General features: G+C 45.8%; 1 non-coding gene across 1 annotated transcript; it reads left to right on the forward strand.

Moving 5' to 3' along the window:
• The first annotated feature begins 8,557 nt into the window (after nucleotides 1–8,557).
• LOC132668063 (U6 spliceosomal RNA) lies at nucleotides 8,558–8,664 on the forward strand. The gene has a single exon (XR_009605435.1). It is a non-coding gene; the product is annotated as a U6 spliceosomal RNA (small nuclear RNA).
• Nucleotides 8,665–19,154: the final 10,490 nt, after the last annotated feature.

Below are 19,154 nucleotides of genomic sequence, written 5' to 3' on the forward strand. Positions count from 1 at the left end.
GGGAGAAAAATGTTCCAGAATTGGGTCTCATCCCCGAAGTGATTCATTTACTTTTCAGCAGCCATTCCATTTTTTAGAGAAATGCAAGACTAGAATGGGAGTGGTGGTGGTTATAAAACCCAGAATAAATGTTAGGGGCTTTTGTATGTAGCTCATCTCTTTTTAAAAAGGGATATTTTTTCCCCAAGCTGAATCTTTCCTATGACAGCAGTTACAGGCCAACTAAGGCAGGAGTTTAAAGACATCAAGCCCATCATCCACTTGTGCAGAACCCCCTTGCTGATGAGAAAGTGTTGACATCTTTCCTTCGCCTAATCCCCAAAGAACAGGAAGCCAGGGATCCCTGAATGGGGCTATAGGGCCATCAGTCAGGTACAAAATATCTATTGTATCTTTTGCCCACCTTTCTATAAACAAGGGCTTCCTTCTAGTGTCAAAAGGAACTCAGGCATCTCCCATGATCGTGGCTCTACTTTATTATCCATTAATTGAGAATAATTCATAATGACAAGTATTCGTGACAGTGCTTAAATACCATTTGAAAATCGTAACACATGGATGTGTGAGAAAGTGTTTTTCAGCCTCAGGCAATGGTTACAAGATATGGCAGAGCCATCGCAGTGGCTCCAGGAAACGCAGGAGGGGAAAAAAGCTAAGACATATCCTAACCCTTAAGAAGTGTATCATCTAGTTTTAAAAATGGGCCTACACGGGGCTTGACCTTACAGAGTTGGATTAGCATAGCACTTGGAGACTGAGAGCTTTGGGACAAGTCAGGGATTTACTTGGCACTTGACACAGCACCTTTCACCCACAGAGTCCCTCCGGAAGTGTTGCTGAATACCTGGCGATTATGGAGGGGGATGCGGAGGGGAGGGGTCACCTGTGGCCAGAAACTGTTCCAGGACCCCAGCTTCTCCACAAGTGAGAGAAGTAGATGGCTGTCTACAGGCTCAGCCCCTGGGACCTTCCCTCAGAACCTCTCCCAAGTCTCACCTGGCTTGAGACATGAGAACTTTGTAGACAGAAAGAGTCTGAAGTCAGCCTGGCTCTATTCCAGGCTCGTTTTGGTGCTTCGAAAAGTAGAGTCCACCTTTCTACCTAGAGACTAGTCTTCTCCCCCTGGACACCTTAGAGGGAAATGGTAAAGAAAACATAAATCAGCAGCCTGATCCTCCACAACCAGCCTAAGGTCAGACCTTTTAGTGGGGGTGGGGGTGGGGGTGGGGGTGGGAGTGGCAAGTCTGTTTTGCACCCCCTGCCCCTGAGGGAGAGGTCCAGAAGTCCAAAGACTTCTTTTTCAGAGGGCAAAGGGTTGTCATGTGAGAGCAGGAGAGCACCCTGGCTAAGCATAGGAGAACTAGGTTGAGCAAAGTAAAATTTTGTGTTTTGCACTTGAGTTAGGGACATGGACCTGGTGACTGTGGGCAGGAAATGTAATTGGGGCATATTCATAATAAGTCATGGGTCCCCAGGAAGTTTGGCAGAACTCAGAGCTGGACCCAGATAAAGAAAATTAGACCTTCCTAAACAGCACCTCTAAAACACACTAACAACAACTAGCAGAAAGCAGGTTGCCTTATACTAAACACCAATTCAGGAGAAATAACGGATCTCCCAGAGCTGTCGACTTTCTATGGTTAAAAGCCAAATGAGTCTGGTAACTGTATTACGATTCATTTCTGTTCTCCTTTGCATTCAGGGACACTTGGTATCCTTTATCATGGCCACAATACCATTAGGTACCCGTGAAAGGCTTCAGTAAAAAAAAATGTAATTTTGTATAGCTCTGATGATCTACTGGTTCAGTGAAAGGTCAGAGCTTGCAACCAATGGCACCCGGTACGGACAGGGACCGTGGTTTAAATATCGACCGTCTCTGTGCTCAGTGATATCACAAGTATGGGAAGATTCTAAACATCAGTCCTCCTTTTCTCCCTCTTGCCCTTCCTTCCTTGCTTCCTTCTATGTTTATTGAACATCTGCGATGTGCTGGAGATACAAAGACAAATGAGACACAATCCCTGGCCTCAAATCCCTGGCCTTACTGAGCTTCCAGTCTGGTGGGGAAATAACAAAGATGGCTCTTGCTAAAAAAGAACTAAATCTGGTGGTTAGAAATAGGTAAGCCATGAAGACATAACAAATATCCCTGAACATGTAAAGAAGGGAAAACACAACAGCTCTGTGGCATTTTATCTGAATATTAATGATATGGGCCAGAGTTTCGTTTATAAAAGGATGCAAACAGAAGGTGTTAGGTAAATGCTTTTTGAAGAAATTAATTAGCCCAGTCACAGATGCTAGCACCAAGTGCCTCTGAGATTGTCTAGGCTAGCCTTTTCATTTTATAGAAGGAGACATTGAGACATGGGAAGGTCAAATGGCCTGGGTGAGCTGAGAATGGAGCAGGGGACAGCAGCCATGTCCCCTGGGCCTTGTGCTTTTTCTCCTATATTGCTCCTGGTCTGAGCATTCAACATCCAATTTTTTCTTTTTCCTTTCCTTTCCTTTCCTTTCCTTCTACTTTATTTCATTTCCTTTCGTTTCATCATATTGTACCAACTTTACTGAGGTATGACTGATACTCAAAAAGCTGTATATATTTAAGGTATACAACCTGATGAGTTTGGAGATAAGTATGTGCTCTCCCAGACCATCACCACCATCAAGGCCATAAACTTATTCATCATCACCTCTAAAAGTTTATTTTTGCCCCATTTCTTTTTTTCTTTCTTTTCATTACTTTTTTTTTCTTTTTTTTAATGTTTATTTATTTTTGAGACAGAGACAGAGCATGAGCAGGGGAGGGGCAGAGGGAGAGGGAGACACAGAATTGAAACAGGCTCCAGGCTCCGAGCAGTCAGCACAGAGCCCATCGTGGGGCTCAAACTCGTGAACTGCGAGATCATGACCTGAGGTGAAGTCACTCAACTGACTGAGCCATCCAGGTGCCCCTGTTTTTTCTTTTGTGATAAGAGTACTTAACATAAGATCTCCCCTCTTAGCAAAATTTTAAGTATGTAATACAGAATTGTTAACTACAGGTCCTATGTTGGTACAGATCCCCAGAATTTATTCATCTTATATAACTGAAACTCCACACCCTTTGACACCTCCTCACAACACATGATTTTTTTTAAAGGGATTAAAACACAGTCTTTGTATTCAAGTAGCTCAGAGTCTGGGAGGGAAGATCCCCCTGCAAAAGGACTAAGGCTGAGCTGAAGGAGAAGGAAGTGGGGTTCCGGGCAATAAACAAAACAGAATAAACTAGTTTTAAAAGAGTGTTTAAGAGGAATCCTTCATAACAAGAGAAATGTGGTTCAGCTGGGTGAGTGCAGTGTGACCTGTAAAGTTCCCTTCAGGTGGTGGAGTCTGTGAGGTGTGTGTGAGGTCAGAACCGGGGCCTGGTGCCCAGCAAGGGCCTGGGGTGGACTCTAAGCAACACACTTCTGACCCAGCCATCTGTCTTCCAGATGCTGATGAGGGGAAGCAGAGGTCAGGGATGGAGACTGCGTAGGAACGTGGAGAGTGTGTGGTCTTTGTAAGTCCGCCAGACCTGGCTTCTGGTCCCACTTTTGTCACGGCCTCTGCTGGGAAACTTCTAGCTTGTGGCTTTCATTTTCCTCATTTATGAAATGGAGAGAACATCATCTCCTTTCGGGGGCTGTTGTGACTTTATGATAATTAAATACACAGAGAAGTTCCTAGTATCGGCACTGCTTCTTAGCAGATGCTCAGTAAATCTCAATTAAATCTAAATCATCACTAAAAGAAACTAACAAAATTAAATGGTTCAACAATTTTAATTGCTAGTGAGAATGTGGACAAAGAGCGCACACATCCGGTGCTGGTGAGAGTGCAAACGGTACAACCACTTCAGAGAACAGTCCAGCGTTCAGTGAAGCGGGAGATGCCTATGACCCAGAAACTCCTCTATCAAGTATAGACTGAAGTCATGCACGCATGCCTAGGAATGCCAGAGCAACAATGTTCTCAACTGCACTGAAATGGAAACAGCCCAATTAGCCATCAACATTTGAATAGAGACACTAACTATATATAGATTATACATAGATGGAGAGCTATTCATACAGCTGACTATTTGGCAATAAAAATGAATGAAGCAGAGCAGCCCATAGCAACATGGGTGAACCTCACATTATCCAGAGAGGAAGTAAGACCCAAAAGAAGACGTAGAGATCACATACGCAATGTGATACCATTCATATAAAGGTAAAAAAAATTTTAAAAAAGAGGCAAAACTAAAGGAGAGTGTAGGGGCGCCTGGGTGGCTCAGTCGGTTAAGCATCCAACTTTGGCCCAGGTTATGATCTCACGGTTCATAGGTTCGAGCCCCGTGTTGAGCTCTGTGCTGACAGTTCAGAGCCTGGAGCCTGCTTTGGATTCTATGTCCCCTTCTCTCTCTGACCTTCCCCCGCTCATGTTCTGCCTCTCTCTCTCAAAAATACAATAAACATTAAAACATTTTAATTAAAAAAAAAAAAAAACCAAAGGAGAGTGTTTAGGGCTGCAAACAAGGTGGAAAGCTATAAAGAAAAGCAAAGAAATTACCACAAGTTTAGGAGTGATGACTTTTAGGGAGATAGGGGAGGGCTTTGATGGGAAAGGGCACTTTAGGGATTTTAGGGTGCTGGTAATCTTCTATTTCTTTTTTTAAATATATTTTTTAAATGTTTATTTATTTTGGAGAGAGAGAGGGAGACAGAGGACCGGAAGCAGGCTCTGTGCTGTCAGTACAAGGCCTGATTCAGGGCTCAAACCCATGAACTGCAAGATCATGACCTGAGCCAAAGTCGGATATTTAACCCACGGAGCCACCCAGGCACTCCTTCTATTTCTTGACCTGAGTGTTAGTTATATGATGTTCTCCTAACAGCCATTCAGTAAACCGTACTGTCATATAAAGTGTTAACTCTTCTCTGACTTTCTGTAAGCATGTTATATTTCTCAATAAAGAACTGAAAAAAAGAAAGTATATGTTGAAAAAGAAGATAGGCGTATCATCCTCATAGATATAGGACAAGTACAAAATATAGATGCCTTTTAAAATATTTTAAGTGCCTTTGTTTCCTATTGGATAAGTTGAAAGATTCAAGGTTAATAAACTTTTGTTTTTTCTTTTTAGTATCTGAGAGAATGAAAGCATTAGGCGGGACCACATTAAGGACATCTAGAAGGGATTTTCCAAGCATTCTCATCTTCTGAGTATTTCTTGAATCCAGAAGTTAAGCAACAATGATGTAAGAATTCTGACCAGCCTGCTTTCAATATTAATATACTACAACTGTGGAAAAGGGGAGGAGGACTAACTTAAAACATACTAGAAACTAGTTTTTATACTTGAGATAGGAATGCAATTCTAATTGTTCACTTGGGGGATCAATTTGTTTAAAAGGAACAACTTATTGGTAATACTGAGTTTATAGGGGGAGGGGAGAAAAGGTCAAAATGACTTCTTTCAGACTGAGCCTCATGGAATTCTTCCACCTGTGGTTTCTCCAGCTAGGCTCTGATTCTCTATTCAGCAGGTGAGGAAAGTTGATTTCACCACTTTACCACTGAGCTGTCAGGTCCAGGGGACAGCTGAGAATGGTTTCTGAGGCCACCAACCATCCCCTGGCTGTTGGACTCTCCTCTCTGCTGCCTGTGCACTGGAGAAAGGCCAGCTGTGCAGGCCGCAGTATCTCCCACTTCTAGGCTCCTTGTGGGTCACAGCCCTTCCAGTTGGTTGTCATGACAACCAATTCACTCTTCAACCACGTAGTTTGATAACACAACAAATGAGAAAAAAAGGGGGGGCTTGGCTCAAACCTCATCTTATTGGTGGGCAAGATCCCTACAAACTACAAAGTGAGTTTCACTCTCCATAGTGAATAGGAAAGCCTGACCCAAAGTGACGGGTTTGGTTAGTTCCCTCAACAGGACAGGTACCCTAGGGATTGTGGATTTTTATGGAATTATTCACTTGGCTTCATTATTTGTTTCCAAAATACAGATTTTATAAAAGTTTAAGAGTTAAAAAAAAAAAAAAAAAGAAGCCCTTAACAGTATACATTTGAGAATTAATTGAAGTTGCAAAAGAGCTCTAAATGCCGTGCAAATACTTGTGATTCAGATGTTACGCTTTCATAAAATGACTCGTGTTTGGAGGCCTGGAGGCTTCTTCCTCACATATGTCTCATTTAGCGATTGTGTCACCTATTTTGTTGGCATCCGTAGTCTCTCCAGAAATGAGCACAGGTAACCCCTGAGAGGGTGCAGAAATGTGATTATTAAAGGAACGTGAACTATCTAGAGAGTCAAGCAACAGAATGAAGGTGAGGCCTTTCCAACACGTGGACAAGAGTGGATCGAACCACCAACCAGACTTTCCTCCCTGGTGAGAACCCAGGTGCTCAGGCCAGATGCCCTGAATGCTTCTTGAAGTGGGCAGACTGGACTCAGAACGCAGGTCCCACTAATGGCACTAGGATCCCTACTCAGGCCACCAAGAAGGGGTCTGCCACGACCTGAATTGAAAGAGAAGTTCCTCTGGCAAAGGATAAACCTTCTTCCAAGACATTCAAACCATCACTAATAAATAACATTCAAACTCAAATACACCATCCTTATAAGGCAACCGTGGTAGCTTACCCAGTACTTTCCTATGCCAGGCTTTGCTGTAACATATGCACAGACCTCATACCTTGCTAGTTTGAGGATTTTAAATTGTTTACATCAGACTTGCAAAATTTGTCAAACTTTTATATGTTTCCTCTGCTGTCTTCCTGTTCCACAAATTTACTCCGTTTCCAGCTGTGAATGTAGGAGAGGCAATAATCATGTCTCGTGAGCCTTGAAACACACCCTGTAGGGATTTTAGTATTAGATTATTCTAGAAAACTTTACACGCTAGTGGACATGCCAAATTGCACCAGGTAGATGTAAGTCTGAAGAATAATGAATGGTTCCATGTGACCTTGATTTCTTTAAAGTACCACATCAATGTTTTAAAGTAATTTGTATGTAAGATTCCAATTACTAGGCATTTAAAATAGATTTTCCAGGGAGTAGACGTACAAGTTTTCCCCAAATGAGAAATGGAATGGATGCACCACTTATGACGCCCAATGCAGTCTGCCGCAGACCTGTCAGCTGGCAGCATTGCATTAATTCTGCCTTCCTGGCTTCCTTTCCTTTAGAAGTGACTTGTTGGGGGGCGCCTGGGTGGCTCAGTCGGTTAAGCATCTGACTTTGGATCAGGTCATGATCTCGCGGTCTGGTCCATGAGTTCAAGCCCCGCATTGGACTCTGTGCTGACAGCTTGGAGCCTGGAGCCTGCTTCGGATTCTGTCTCGCTGTCTCTCTCCTTGTGCTCTGTCTCTCTGTTTCTCAAAAATAAATACACATTAAAAAAAAATTTAGAAGTGATTTGTTGAATCTTATAATAGAATTTAGAAACTGTGGTCACAAACTCAATTCTTACTGCTGGCTTTCAAAAGAAGAATTGAGTACTTCCTTCCTTCAACTGGCAAACAATAACCTATAAGGCATTTGGCCTGGCCCTGAGGTCTTCAAGGACCTAAACTCTAGTTGGGAAGAAAAAATTAAAAATAAATAAGAAGTCTTTGATTTAAAATCTATTTAGCTTTTGTTTTCTTTTGAACTCTGTTCTTTGCTTATATTTTTAAGCTTCTCTTTTATTTCTTGAAATATATTAAACACACCTATTTTCTGGGTCTGCTTATTGCAATATCCTAAATCTTTGTGTATCTGATCTTTTTTTGTTTCTATCTGCTCTTACTTATGGAGGCTTGCTTCCTTATTTGTTTTGTTTTGTTTTTTATTTGTTTTTTTATTTTAATGTTTTTTATTTTTTATTTTTTTATTTTTGAGACAGAGAGAGACAGAGCATGAGCAGGGGAGGAGCAGAGAGAGGGAGAGACACAGAATCTGAAGCAGGCTCCAGGCTCTGAGCTGTCAGCACAGAGCCCGATGTGGGGCTCCAACTCATGGAGTGTGAGATCATGACCTGAGCTGAAGTCGGAGGCTCAACCGACTGAGCCACCCAGGCGCCCCTGTTTTGTTTTCTGATTGTAAACTTCTGTTCTTGAAACTTTATCTGTGGGCATTCTTTGGGGCCTAAGTTCAAGATCTCCTTCTCCAGAGAAGATTGTGTCTGCTCTTTCCAGTTGTTTGGAGTACCCCAAACTTGAACTGATTAAGTTTTTAAAATTCCATGGTATCAGGAATTTAAATCACAATCTTACATGCAGATCACAGTGTAGTGATGAACTCTCAAGGAAGATTCATATGTCTTTTTGGTTTTACTCCATCCAGCACCGGATCAATACAGGCAAATTTTGGGGGGGTCCTCTTCTGCAGAACAAGTCAATTTCACATTCATCTTTACTTGGCTCTTTGGAATCCCAGTTTTATCAGAGAGGTTCTTTTTTTTTAATATATAAGTGTTTTATGTGAAATATTTTCTCCCAATTTTATTAAGGTATAGTTGACATGTAACATTGTGTAAGTTTAAGTTATACAGCGTGTGCTCACTTCGGCAGCACATATGCAAAAATTGGAATGATACAGAGGAGATTAGCATAGCCCCCGTGCAAAGAAGACATACAAATTTGTGAAGCATTCCATATTTTTTTAAAAAAAGGTCCACAGCATGATTATTTGATATATGTATATATCGTGCAATGATTAGCACCATTAGGTTAGTTAACACACCCATCACTTCACGTAATTACTCGTGTGTGTGTGTGTGTGTGGTGAGAACATTTAAGATTTACTCTCTTAGTAACTTTCAAGTATAAAATACAGTGTTGTTAAGTATAGTCACCGTGCTGTACATTAGATCCCCAGAACTTATTCATCTTATAACTGAAAGTTTATACCCTTTGACCAATATCTCTCCATTGCTTCACAAAAAACCCCTGGCAACCACCAATCCACTATTCTAGGAATTCGACTTTTTTAGATTCTACATATATGTGAGACACTACACTCCTTCTCTGTATGACTTACTTTTCTTAGCATAATGCCCTCAAGTTTCATCCATGTTGTCACAAATGGCAGGACTTCTTTTTTATAACTAATATTCCATTGTATATACACCACATCTTCTTTATGACTTCATCCCTCGGTGGACAGTTATTTACATGCCTTGGGAAACATGCCTTGGGTATTGTGAATTATGCTGCAATGAATATTGGGGGTGCAGATATCCTTTTGAGATAGTTATTTCATTTCCTTTGGATCTCCAGAAGTGAGATTGCTGGATCATATGGTTGTTCTATTTTTTTTTTTAATTTTTTAACATTTATTTTTTGAGAGACAGAGACTGAGCATGAGTGGGGGAGGGGCAGAGAGAGAGGGAGAGGGAGACACAGAATCTGAAGCAGGCTCCAGTCTCTGAGCGGTCAGCACAGAGCTGGACGCGGGGCTTGAACTCACAAACTGTGAGATTGTGACCTGAGCCAAAGTCAGCCAGTTAACTGACTGAGCCACACAGGCGCCCCTGGTTGTTCTATTTTTAATATTTTGAGGAACCTCCTTACTGTTTTCCATAGAGGTTGTGCCAATTTACATTGGGATAGGTTCTTATTATGCTCATGATCTTGGATAGGCTTCGGGGTATATCTTCTGGGTCTCCACCACTGGGTACCTGTCATTGTGGAAGCTCAAGGACACTGCTGTTTGACAGATTTTCTAGGAGCTTGCTCACTTGCCAGGGGTCCCACCGTAACTTTGTTTTTGACTTTGGTGGTTTCCCTGCTTTCTTGCCAGTTCAATGATTCACTTTAAAAAATAGTAAAACATATAACTTTAGTTTTCATCAAGAGGCTTGTTCTGGATATCTACTCCATCACAGTAAGTTCAAGTACTTTAAAAATAAGGTTAGACAGGGGCACCCGGGTGGCTCAGGTGGCTAAGTGTCTGACTTTGGCTCAGGTCATGATCTTGAGGTTCGAGGGTTTGAGCCCCGCGTTGGGCTCTGAGCTGGTGGTGTGGCGCCTGCTTGGGATTCTCTCTCTCTGCCCCTTCCCCACCTGCTCTCTCTCTCACTCTGTCTCTCTCTCAGCATAAATAAACTTTAAAAATAATAAAAATTAGACAATGTATAATCAATTACTTAGCAGAATTGAAGTAGTTTCTCAAACGCTTCTGTTCCCTTCACTTTCTACTTAGAACAAATCTTCATCTTCGGAGCCCCAGACAGTAGCTGAGTGGAGTGGGGGCAATGGTGTGCCAGCAAACTGACTTTCAGGAAAAACGAAAACAAAACAAAACCCACAAAAGACTCGACTGTTAGCATCGCCAGTTTTTGTGGGGTAACAAATCCCACAACAATCCATTTCGAGTGACCAGTCTGATTCACGGAACAAAGAGTTGGGTAGGGATGTGCACAGTCACTGCTCATGAGCTGGAAGGAGCCAGCTCTGTTGTGCCCTGTTGAGGCAGAAGATACAAGTTAGGTGGCTAAGTTCAAAGTCTAGAGGTCGGTCAGGAGACATAAATGAAGAGGGTCTGATGATGTAGAGGTGAGCTGGAGAGCACATAGCAGCTAATTGTTGCCATGTGTTACCAGAGTTACTTATTTCTCAAGAAGAATGAGAAATCTGACTTTCAGGTGAAATATCCTCCTTTTCAGATGTTGCCAATTGATTCAAAAACTTTAATTTTTTAAAAATGTTTATTTGATTTTTGATAGAGAGAGAGTGCGAGTGGGAGAGGGGCAGAGAGAGGGAGACACAGAATCTGAAGCAGGATCCAGGTTCTGAGCTATCAGCACAGAGTCTGACACAGGGCTCGGACCCATGAACCGTGACATCATGACCTGAGCTGAAGTCGGACGCTTAACTGACTGAGCCACCCAGGCACCCCTCAAAAACTTTAAAAACACATGAGAGATCCAAGAAAACAACCTGATGGGTACAGATTTGGCCAAACACCAGCTTTGGATTGGTTGGGTTTGCACTTGGAGTTCTGTTTGTTTGCCTGTTTCCAGCTCTGTTTCTCTAGGCTAAGTGGCCCACCTAGATAAGAATTGCAGGGTTGGTGAAGGAGCAAATGCCATGGACCCACACAGCCTTTTGTTCCAATTCTGGGCCTACCACTCATTGTGTGACCCAGGGAAAAATGCTGTAAAATGAGAGGGATGGTCCCTACTGGGGTAGGTTGTTCTAGAGACAAACTGAGATGTGTATGAGACCTGCCCCCTTGTGCATACTTAATGGTCTGTCATTATTCTTGAGCAGAAGCCAATAGTTCTAGCTGAAGGCAAACACTGGAGTGTAAAGAAGAGAGACCTTGAATTCAGCGTTCTCAGTTTTCACTGCTTTAGATTCATCTGGCAAACATTAAAAAAAAAAAAAAATCAGTGCCAGAACATACTCTTCAGTTGGTCCCAAATGGAGCCTGGGCATCACTATATTCAAAGCCCCCCTTTCCCAGTATTCTAATCCTAAATGCTTTAGGTTCATCTCATTTAACCTAATCTTTCCAATATTATTCTCATTTCATGAATGAGAAACTAAGGCCAAGGGTTAAATAATAGCCCAAGGTCACATACCTGGTAAGTAAGGGGATTCGACTTAACCTCAGAGCCTGAATTCTTTTTTTTTTTTTTCAATATATGAAGTTTATTGTCAAATTGGTTTCCATACAACACCCAGTGCTCATCCCAAAAGGTGCCCTCCTCAATACCCATCACCCACCCTCCCCTCCCTCCCACCCCCCATCAACCCTCAGTTCTCAGTTTTTAAGAGTCTCTTATGCTTTGGCTCTCTCCCAATCTAACCTCTTTTTTTTTTTTTCCTTCCCCTCCCCCATGGGTTTCTGTTAAGTTTCTCAGGATCCACATAAGAGTGAAAACATATGGTATCTGTCTTTCTCTATATGGCTTATTTCACTTAGCATCACACTCTCCAGTTCCATCCACGTTGCTACAAAGGGCCATATTTCGTTCTTTCTCATTGCCACGTAGTACTCCATTGTGTATATAAACCACAATTTCTTTATCCATTCATCAGTTGATGGACATTTAGGCTCTTTCCATAATTTGGCTATTGTTGAGAGTGCTGCTATAAACATTGGTGTACAAGGTGTGCTGTATAAACATTGGTGTGCTGGGTCATAGGGTAGGTCTATTTTTAATTTTCTGAGGAACCTCCACACTGTTTTCCAGAGCGGCTGCACCAATTTGCATTCCCACCAACAGTGCAAGAGGGTTCTCGTGTCTCCACATCCTCTCCAGCATCTATAGTCTCCTGATTTGTTCATTTTGGCCACTCTGACTGGCGTGAGGTGATATCTGAGTGTGGTTTTGATTTGTATTTCCCTGAGAAGGAGCGACGTTGAGCATCTTTTCATGTGCCTGTTGGCCATCCGGATGTCTTCTTTAGAGAAGCGTCTATTCATTCAGAGCCTGAATTCTTAACCCCATGACATTTAGCATTTGGTGTATCTACCTGATTTGGTCTTTGTGAGGGCTTAAATACTGTAAATAAAGTGCTTACTTCAGGGCCTGGACGTGACAAATAAAGGTTAGCTATCATTATTACCTCATAATACCAAAACAGAGAATCCTTTCCACTTCCTCTTCTCGATGCAATTCCCTTTCAGGTACACCTTCAATGTTTTTTGGATCCCCACTCTTTCCCTGCTGAAAACATTCATAGTTGTCCTCCAAATTAATCCTAAGACAGTCACTGTAATGACTAGGGGCGGCTCTGCCAGGGTGTGTCATGCCTGAAGGAGGCAGAGGAGAGAGGACAGGAGCTCCAGAGATTCTTGGGGAGGGTGGTAATGAAACCTGCCTCGAATGATGCCTTGCTATATAACAAAAATTCAACTGAGTAAAATTGAAGCTCAAACTGGCTTTGTTAAACTATTATGAATTGAGCGGCATCCCATCCAGCAGTAGAAGAGAGAGCTCCACCAAGCTATAAAGAAGGAAAGGTTTTTAAAGGTGGAAAGGGGGTGGAAAAAAAGACATTATTAGCAAAGAATGCATTGTTTCAGGCAAGGTCGCCTTCCTAAGGGGACTGGAAAGGGGACTTCCCATTGGGATGGTTATCTCATTAGTGCTAACCAGGTAATTCCATGTTGACTGGTTACAGGCTACATTCCTGGGGGTGGCACGGGGTGGGTATTGAAACTGCAATTACATTAGGTATAAAGTCTTGGTTTGTTGATGTGGGACTTAGCAAAAGTAACTCCATTTTGGGCCTGCTGTCTCCTTAACACCCTGAAAGACAAGGCAAAGTTCAAGCTCTTTCATACATAGTGTTCTATATTTTTTCCCTGTGAGTAGTTTGCTGAGGAATGGGAGGCAGAGGAAGGGACTAATGTGGATGTCAGACAAAGGGTGGGGAGCAGCCATAGACCTGAATATTGGGGATCCTTCTTTCTTTCCAGCTGGGTCACATATATGTTTGGAGACTTCTACTGTACTTGTTTCCTGTCTTCATTGTTGAGATGGATGTAGAAGCCAGTCCTCGAGGGAAATGAGCACTCGGTTGACGGGAAGCATGCTCGCTCCCTAGTATTTAGGCTCTGGGGTCAGAGGAGTGTGCAGCTGACTTAGGTGTGAGGAGCATCGGTAAGGACCCAGGTGCTGAGTGGTGGCCCCCTCAGAGGCAGAGCTCTGGCATCTACTACCAATTGCCTCACAGTTAGATGTTGGAAATGGTGAATTTACTTAGCTTATTCGGGTAAAAAGTTTTGTAAAGTCTTGTTCCTCCAGTGACTGAATTTACAATGGAGTGAACAATTACCACCTCAGATCACTTATAAAAGTAAACAAGAAGTGAGTTAAGAAGTGGGGAAAGTTTTGGGGCGCCTGGGTGGCTCATTTGGTTTAGTCATCCGATGTTGGCTCAGGTCATGATCTTGCAGTCCGTGAATTTGAGCCCTGTGTCGGGCTCTGCACTGACAGCTTGGAGCCTGGAGCCTGCTTGGGATTCTGTGTCTCCCTCTCTCTCTGCCCCTCCCCACCCCCTCCAAAAAAAAAAAAGAAAAGAAAAAAAAAAGAAAAGGACGTAGGGAAAGTTTTGACCAAAAATTCTACCACAAAGTTAAGGCTGGCATTCCTTCTCGATCAACAACCATAACTTACTCAGCTTTCCTATACAGATCTTCCTTGACTTATGATATGGTTATGTCCTGAAAATACCCAGTGTAAGTTGAAAATGCATTTAATGTACCTAACCTATCGAACATCATAGCTTAGCCTTGCCTACCTTATGCTCAGAACACTTGTATTTTTTTATTGTTTATTTATTTTTGAGAGAGAGACAGCAAGACAGAGTGTGAGTGGGGGAGGAACAGAGAGAGAGGAAGACACAGAATACGAAGTGGGATCCAGGCTCTGAGCTGTCAGCACAGAGCCCGAGGCGGGGCTGGAACCCGCGAACCGCAAGATCATGACCTGAGCCAAAGTCAGGTGTTTAACCGACTGAGCCACCCAGGCGCCCCTCAGAACACTTATATTAATAATCTACAGTTGGACAAAATCATCTAACACAAATCCTACTTTATAATAAAATGTTGACTATCTCATGTAATTTATTGAATGCTGACAGTGAAAAACACAATGACCATATAGGTATAGAATGGTTCTAAGTATATTGGTTGTTAAGGCCAGTGATCAGGTGGCTGGCTGGGAACTGTGGCTCACTGCTGCTGTCCAGCATCACAAGAAATGATCTACAGCACATGGTGGGGGGGTGGGGTGGGGGGGTGGTGCAAAAGATTAACATTCAAAATTTGAAGTAGGGTTTCTACTGAATGTGAATCGCTTGCACATCACTGTAAAGTTGAAAAACCCTAAATTGAACAATTCTAAGTTTGGGATTATATGTACTAAAAAAGTGTAGGGAGAAAAAGTTGCGGGTAAGAAATGAAGGCACATGGAGGCTTTGTGGGGAAAGCAAAGGTCAAAGCAATTTCAGGCTAAAATGTAACAATCACTGAGATTTTCCAAGGTTTGCCCATAGGGACAAATTACAAGGGTAAATTTTCTGAGTAAGATGCACATTTACCAAGCTCAATGTTTCTGATCACTGCCATTTGAAGTTTTTGTTGTTGTTATTTTATTTCCATTTGAAGTTTTGATCCTCAACTCATTGGAAACTTACCCAACACTATGCATGACCTCTTGTGTTTGTCTTGTACTGCTTTTCAACTCTCGAAATACTGAACTTTTTAATGTCTTGTCTCCTCAAGGCTGTAAGCTTTTTGAGAGACATAGCTGTATCATGTCCCCAACCCCCATTCCTCACCAAGGGGGTCACAAAAAGCTCAGTTAATCTGAATCTTTAATGCTTCCAGGTTTTGAATGCCCTTGGGATAGGCATTCTGTAAATGGACACTCAACAGGTTTTTAGTGAAAATCTAATAACCTGAGAGCCCAGCCAGTGTAAATATATTCTAAGTCTGCATGTTTGTACTTTAAGGACAAAAGTTTGCTTAGATTCAGAGTGTGAACTTTTTTTTTTTTTTTTAACAGTGTGCTAGAAGTATTAAGAAGGAACAACTCAAAGTTCTTTGTATTCTATGCTCTATCACGGTGCAAAGCAATGGGTGATCTGGCCTCTGGGTTCCTCCCAAAAAGCTGAACACGCTGATGCTGAGCACGACTCCTGGTAACATGCCCAAAAGCCCCTCGGCCCCCCATGTGATCTTTGAAGTCCCAATCCGTCCCCTTACCCCCCAGGGACACTTTCAGTTGAGAGTTGTCCTATGTCAGCGTCCACATTGCCAGGCTATAAACCAAAGGCAAACTCAGGGCTCTCAGGACAGGCCCACAATGAGAAAAGTGGAGCAGCAAGCGCAGGAACACCACCAGGAAGCAGTCAGAGCCCCCCTTCCCAGAGTTCCCTTCCAAAGAGAAGCCGAGGTAGCAAAAGCGCATTTGTACGTGCCAGAGCTGTATGCCCAAGTGACGGGCGCGTTCGGGGGACATTCTGAGCGAGAGCGAGGTCACAAACTACGCAAGGTGATAAATCCACCTCGCGGCCAGGGTGTAGTGTGCCAGGGAGTATGTGAGCATGTGAAATCGGCTCCGGAACGTGTGGCCGCGGAGCCCCGCCGGCTTTGTTCCCGAAATGTGATTGAAAGAGCCGAAACCGGGCTTAAAGAAGGCAGCGTTTGGTGGCGGGAACTCGTCGTCTCCGCAGGGGCTTGGGCAGCGCGCGAAAGTCGCCATCAGGCTCACCGGCCCCAGCCAGCCGCTGCGCCGGAATCCTGCAGCGGAGACAGTCTGCCTGGCCCATGAGCGGAGCCCGGAGAGGTCGTGGCCCGGGTCTGCAGCGTCCCCCAGCCAGCGCGGGCTGCCCCACGCGCCCGCCACTCCGCTGCGCGGCCAGCACAACATTCCATTTAAAAATAACACCCACGTGCGCTGGTAAACAAGCGCGCGCGGCTACTGCTGCCGCGCGCCCCGGGTGAGCCAGTTCGGCGCGCGCCCGCCCTCCTCCCGCACGTGTCTGCCGGCTCCGCCCGCGCCGCTCCGGCGTGTCTCACTCTCCACCCCCTCGGACTGCCGCGCACCGCCCAGAAGCCGCAAGCCCGGCAGCTCCAGGGCCCTAGTGTCCCTCTACTTTGGCAGGCGCGCCCCGCAGGGTGCTCTCCAAGTTTCCTCTCCCTACACCACCACCTCGCAGCAGGACCCATCGCCCCAGGTCTGCTCCCCTTCTTCCCTCCTCTGTCCTCTCAAGTCCCCCGCCTCTGAACTCTCCCTCAGCGCGCGAAAGGTTGGCTTCAGGTTCGCCCTCTCTTTCTCTCCTCTCCTCTCTGTCCCCTCCTTTCTTCCTTAGAATTTTACTCGATTGTTTATTATTTGCTGGGGGGCGGGGGCGGGGGGCGGAGAGGGGTGTCTGGGGCCTGGAGACTGGTGCCCGCGGCCAGTCAGCGCGCGGCGTGGTTTGACGAGTAGGCGGTGCAGCGAATGGGGACGCGGCGCAGAGCTCCCGGGTCACGCGCGTGTGGATACAATGACATCATCTGTTTGTACGCGTCGAACTAGCTTGGTGCAGGGGCGGGGCCGCGCGTCACTTGAGTGACGGGCCCTGCGCAAAGCCCGGAGTCTGGAATTGGCTGGGTGGGCGGACTCCTGAGTACCCTGGGTTGGACCTTTTTTGTGTATTGGGTCGTTGAGGAGCGAGCTCTGGACTCTGAGGTCTCCAGTGACTGACAAAGATTTAAGAAAAAAGATATTTATGAACCAAAGTGAATAGAGCTTTGGTGTGCGTATCGCATGTAGTGCATTGTTAGTGTACAAATGAACAATTTAGGCACTGATAATAGGATAAGGACTTGTGAAGATGTTTTCCCAAACCTAAAGAAGTAGCTTTAAATAAAAAACCCAAAAACTTAAAAATGCACAATTAGCTGTTCTGGAGTCATTTACAAATTAGAAGCAATTTAGTTCCCATTCATAATTGTTCAAAATCTGCCCTTGCGTTTAGGAATGGGGGAAATTTTGCATTTCTCCCGAGTTAGTTACACTTCTCCCCTCATTTGCCAAGAAATCCACGACAAGTCGAGCGTCCTAGGTAAGAAACTCAGCTGCAAACCTTTTGGTGCCTGATCAAATCTGAGGGCGTCAGTTTATCGAAGTCTTGTATGGCACCAACATCTTCTCTTGTCAGTATTTCCACGCCGAGGTAACCTCTGCGATCTGCGGTCAGCATCTTATCTCGGGTGTTACCTGGTGTCCGATTCTAACCGGGAACCGGACACCAGGGCGGGCCCAGAGCCTGGCGGACGGACGCGCCCGCCGGGGACCCTCAGTACCAGGCGCCCTGCCCGGAGTCTGAGAGGCCGCGCGACTGCGCTCATGGAGCGTTCGGGGCTCTGCTCTCCCCCTCCTTCTTCTCCTAGGCTGGCGCCGCGCTTTGTTGTCGTTGAGACTCTCGGGAGGAGGAGCCCAGCGAGGAGGGCTGCGAGAGCCCGCCTAGTCCCGGCCCGCGGCGCGCGCCCCGACACCCACGCCCGCAGTCCCGCGGAGCCGGGTCGCGCAGGCGCGCGCGCGAGCACACATATACACACACGCACACACACGCACGCACACAGCACACCCGGGCCCGCCGCCCAGCCCTCCCTTTGGGCGGGGACCCGCCCGCCGTCAGCTTAGGTTGAGGCACCCTGCGTGTGTCTATAACTTTGTGCTGCTGCCGCGGCCGCCCTGCTCGTGTAAGGGAGGAGGAGGAGGAATGTGGAAGGCGGCGGCGCGCAGGCTGACAGGCGTTTCCTCAGGCGGGCTGCGACGGCAGCCGGAGCGCCTCTCCTTCGCCGAGGTTGCGCGCCTCCTCCTCGCCGTGCCCCGGGCCCGCGCGGGATTGTGCGTCCTCCCCACTCGTCCCTGAAGGGAAGGAACTGAGGTAGGCGCCGGAGCTTTGCAGCGGGGCGGCCGCCTTCCCGGTGACTCCGGATCTGCTTCCGAGCTGGGCCAGGCGCTTCCCTTTTCCCTCCCCGTGACTCGGTGTGCGCGCCCCCTTTCCCTCCCGCTAGTGTTTTTAAAGGACTTGAGTGAAGGGGGGAAAACTGTCAAGATGGCAGCAGCGGGAGCAAGGAGGTGATGAACGTGCTGGTCCGGGTTTTCTGGCAGCCCGGGAGACTTGGCGCTTCCTGACCTGTTGGAAGATTTATGTTCCGACTTGTCCCCTCCCCGCGTTCTTTACAGGGAAGGGGGTGGAGGGTACAACGTCCGCGAGCAAATAAACCACACAAAAACCCAAAGTGGTCGTTCCTGCTTGGCTCGACCCTTTGCAAACACCCGCCGAGCTGCTTGCCCCCCTGCTTCCCGTCTGGTCCTTTTTCTGGAAGTGTCAAGGGCCGGTCCGCACTCGGACTCATGTTCGCCTTCCCGGCCCGCGGGGCCAAGAGAGGAGAAGGTGGCTGCCCGTGCCGTTCCCGGGCTCGGGCCCCTCGGCCAGGAGAAGGGGTACAAGGGGGCGCGGAGGCGGCAGGGCCAGGGGCGAGGAGGAGAAGAGCGGAAGACGCCACAGACTTTGGCTGCGGCGCCGCGGGAAGCACTTGAGCGGGCCCGAACGAAACATAAACAAACGCACGCCCGCTCGGGCTCGGACCGCCGCTCCGCTGCGCCAGCTCCGGCCGCTGCCCGCTTTAAA

The sequence above is a fragment of the Panthera onca genome, chromosome B2 (genome assembly GCF_046562875.1).
Source record: "Panthera onca isolate mPanOnc1 chromosome B2, mPanOnc1 haplotype 2, whole genome shotgun sequence".
NCBI classification, from domain to species: Eukaryota; Metazoa; Chordata; class Mammalia; order Carnivora; family Felidae; genus Panthera; species Panthera onca.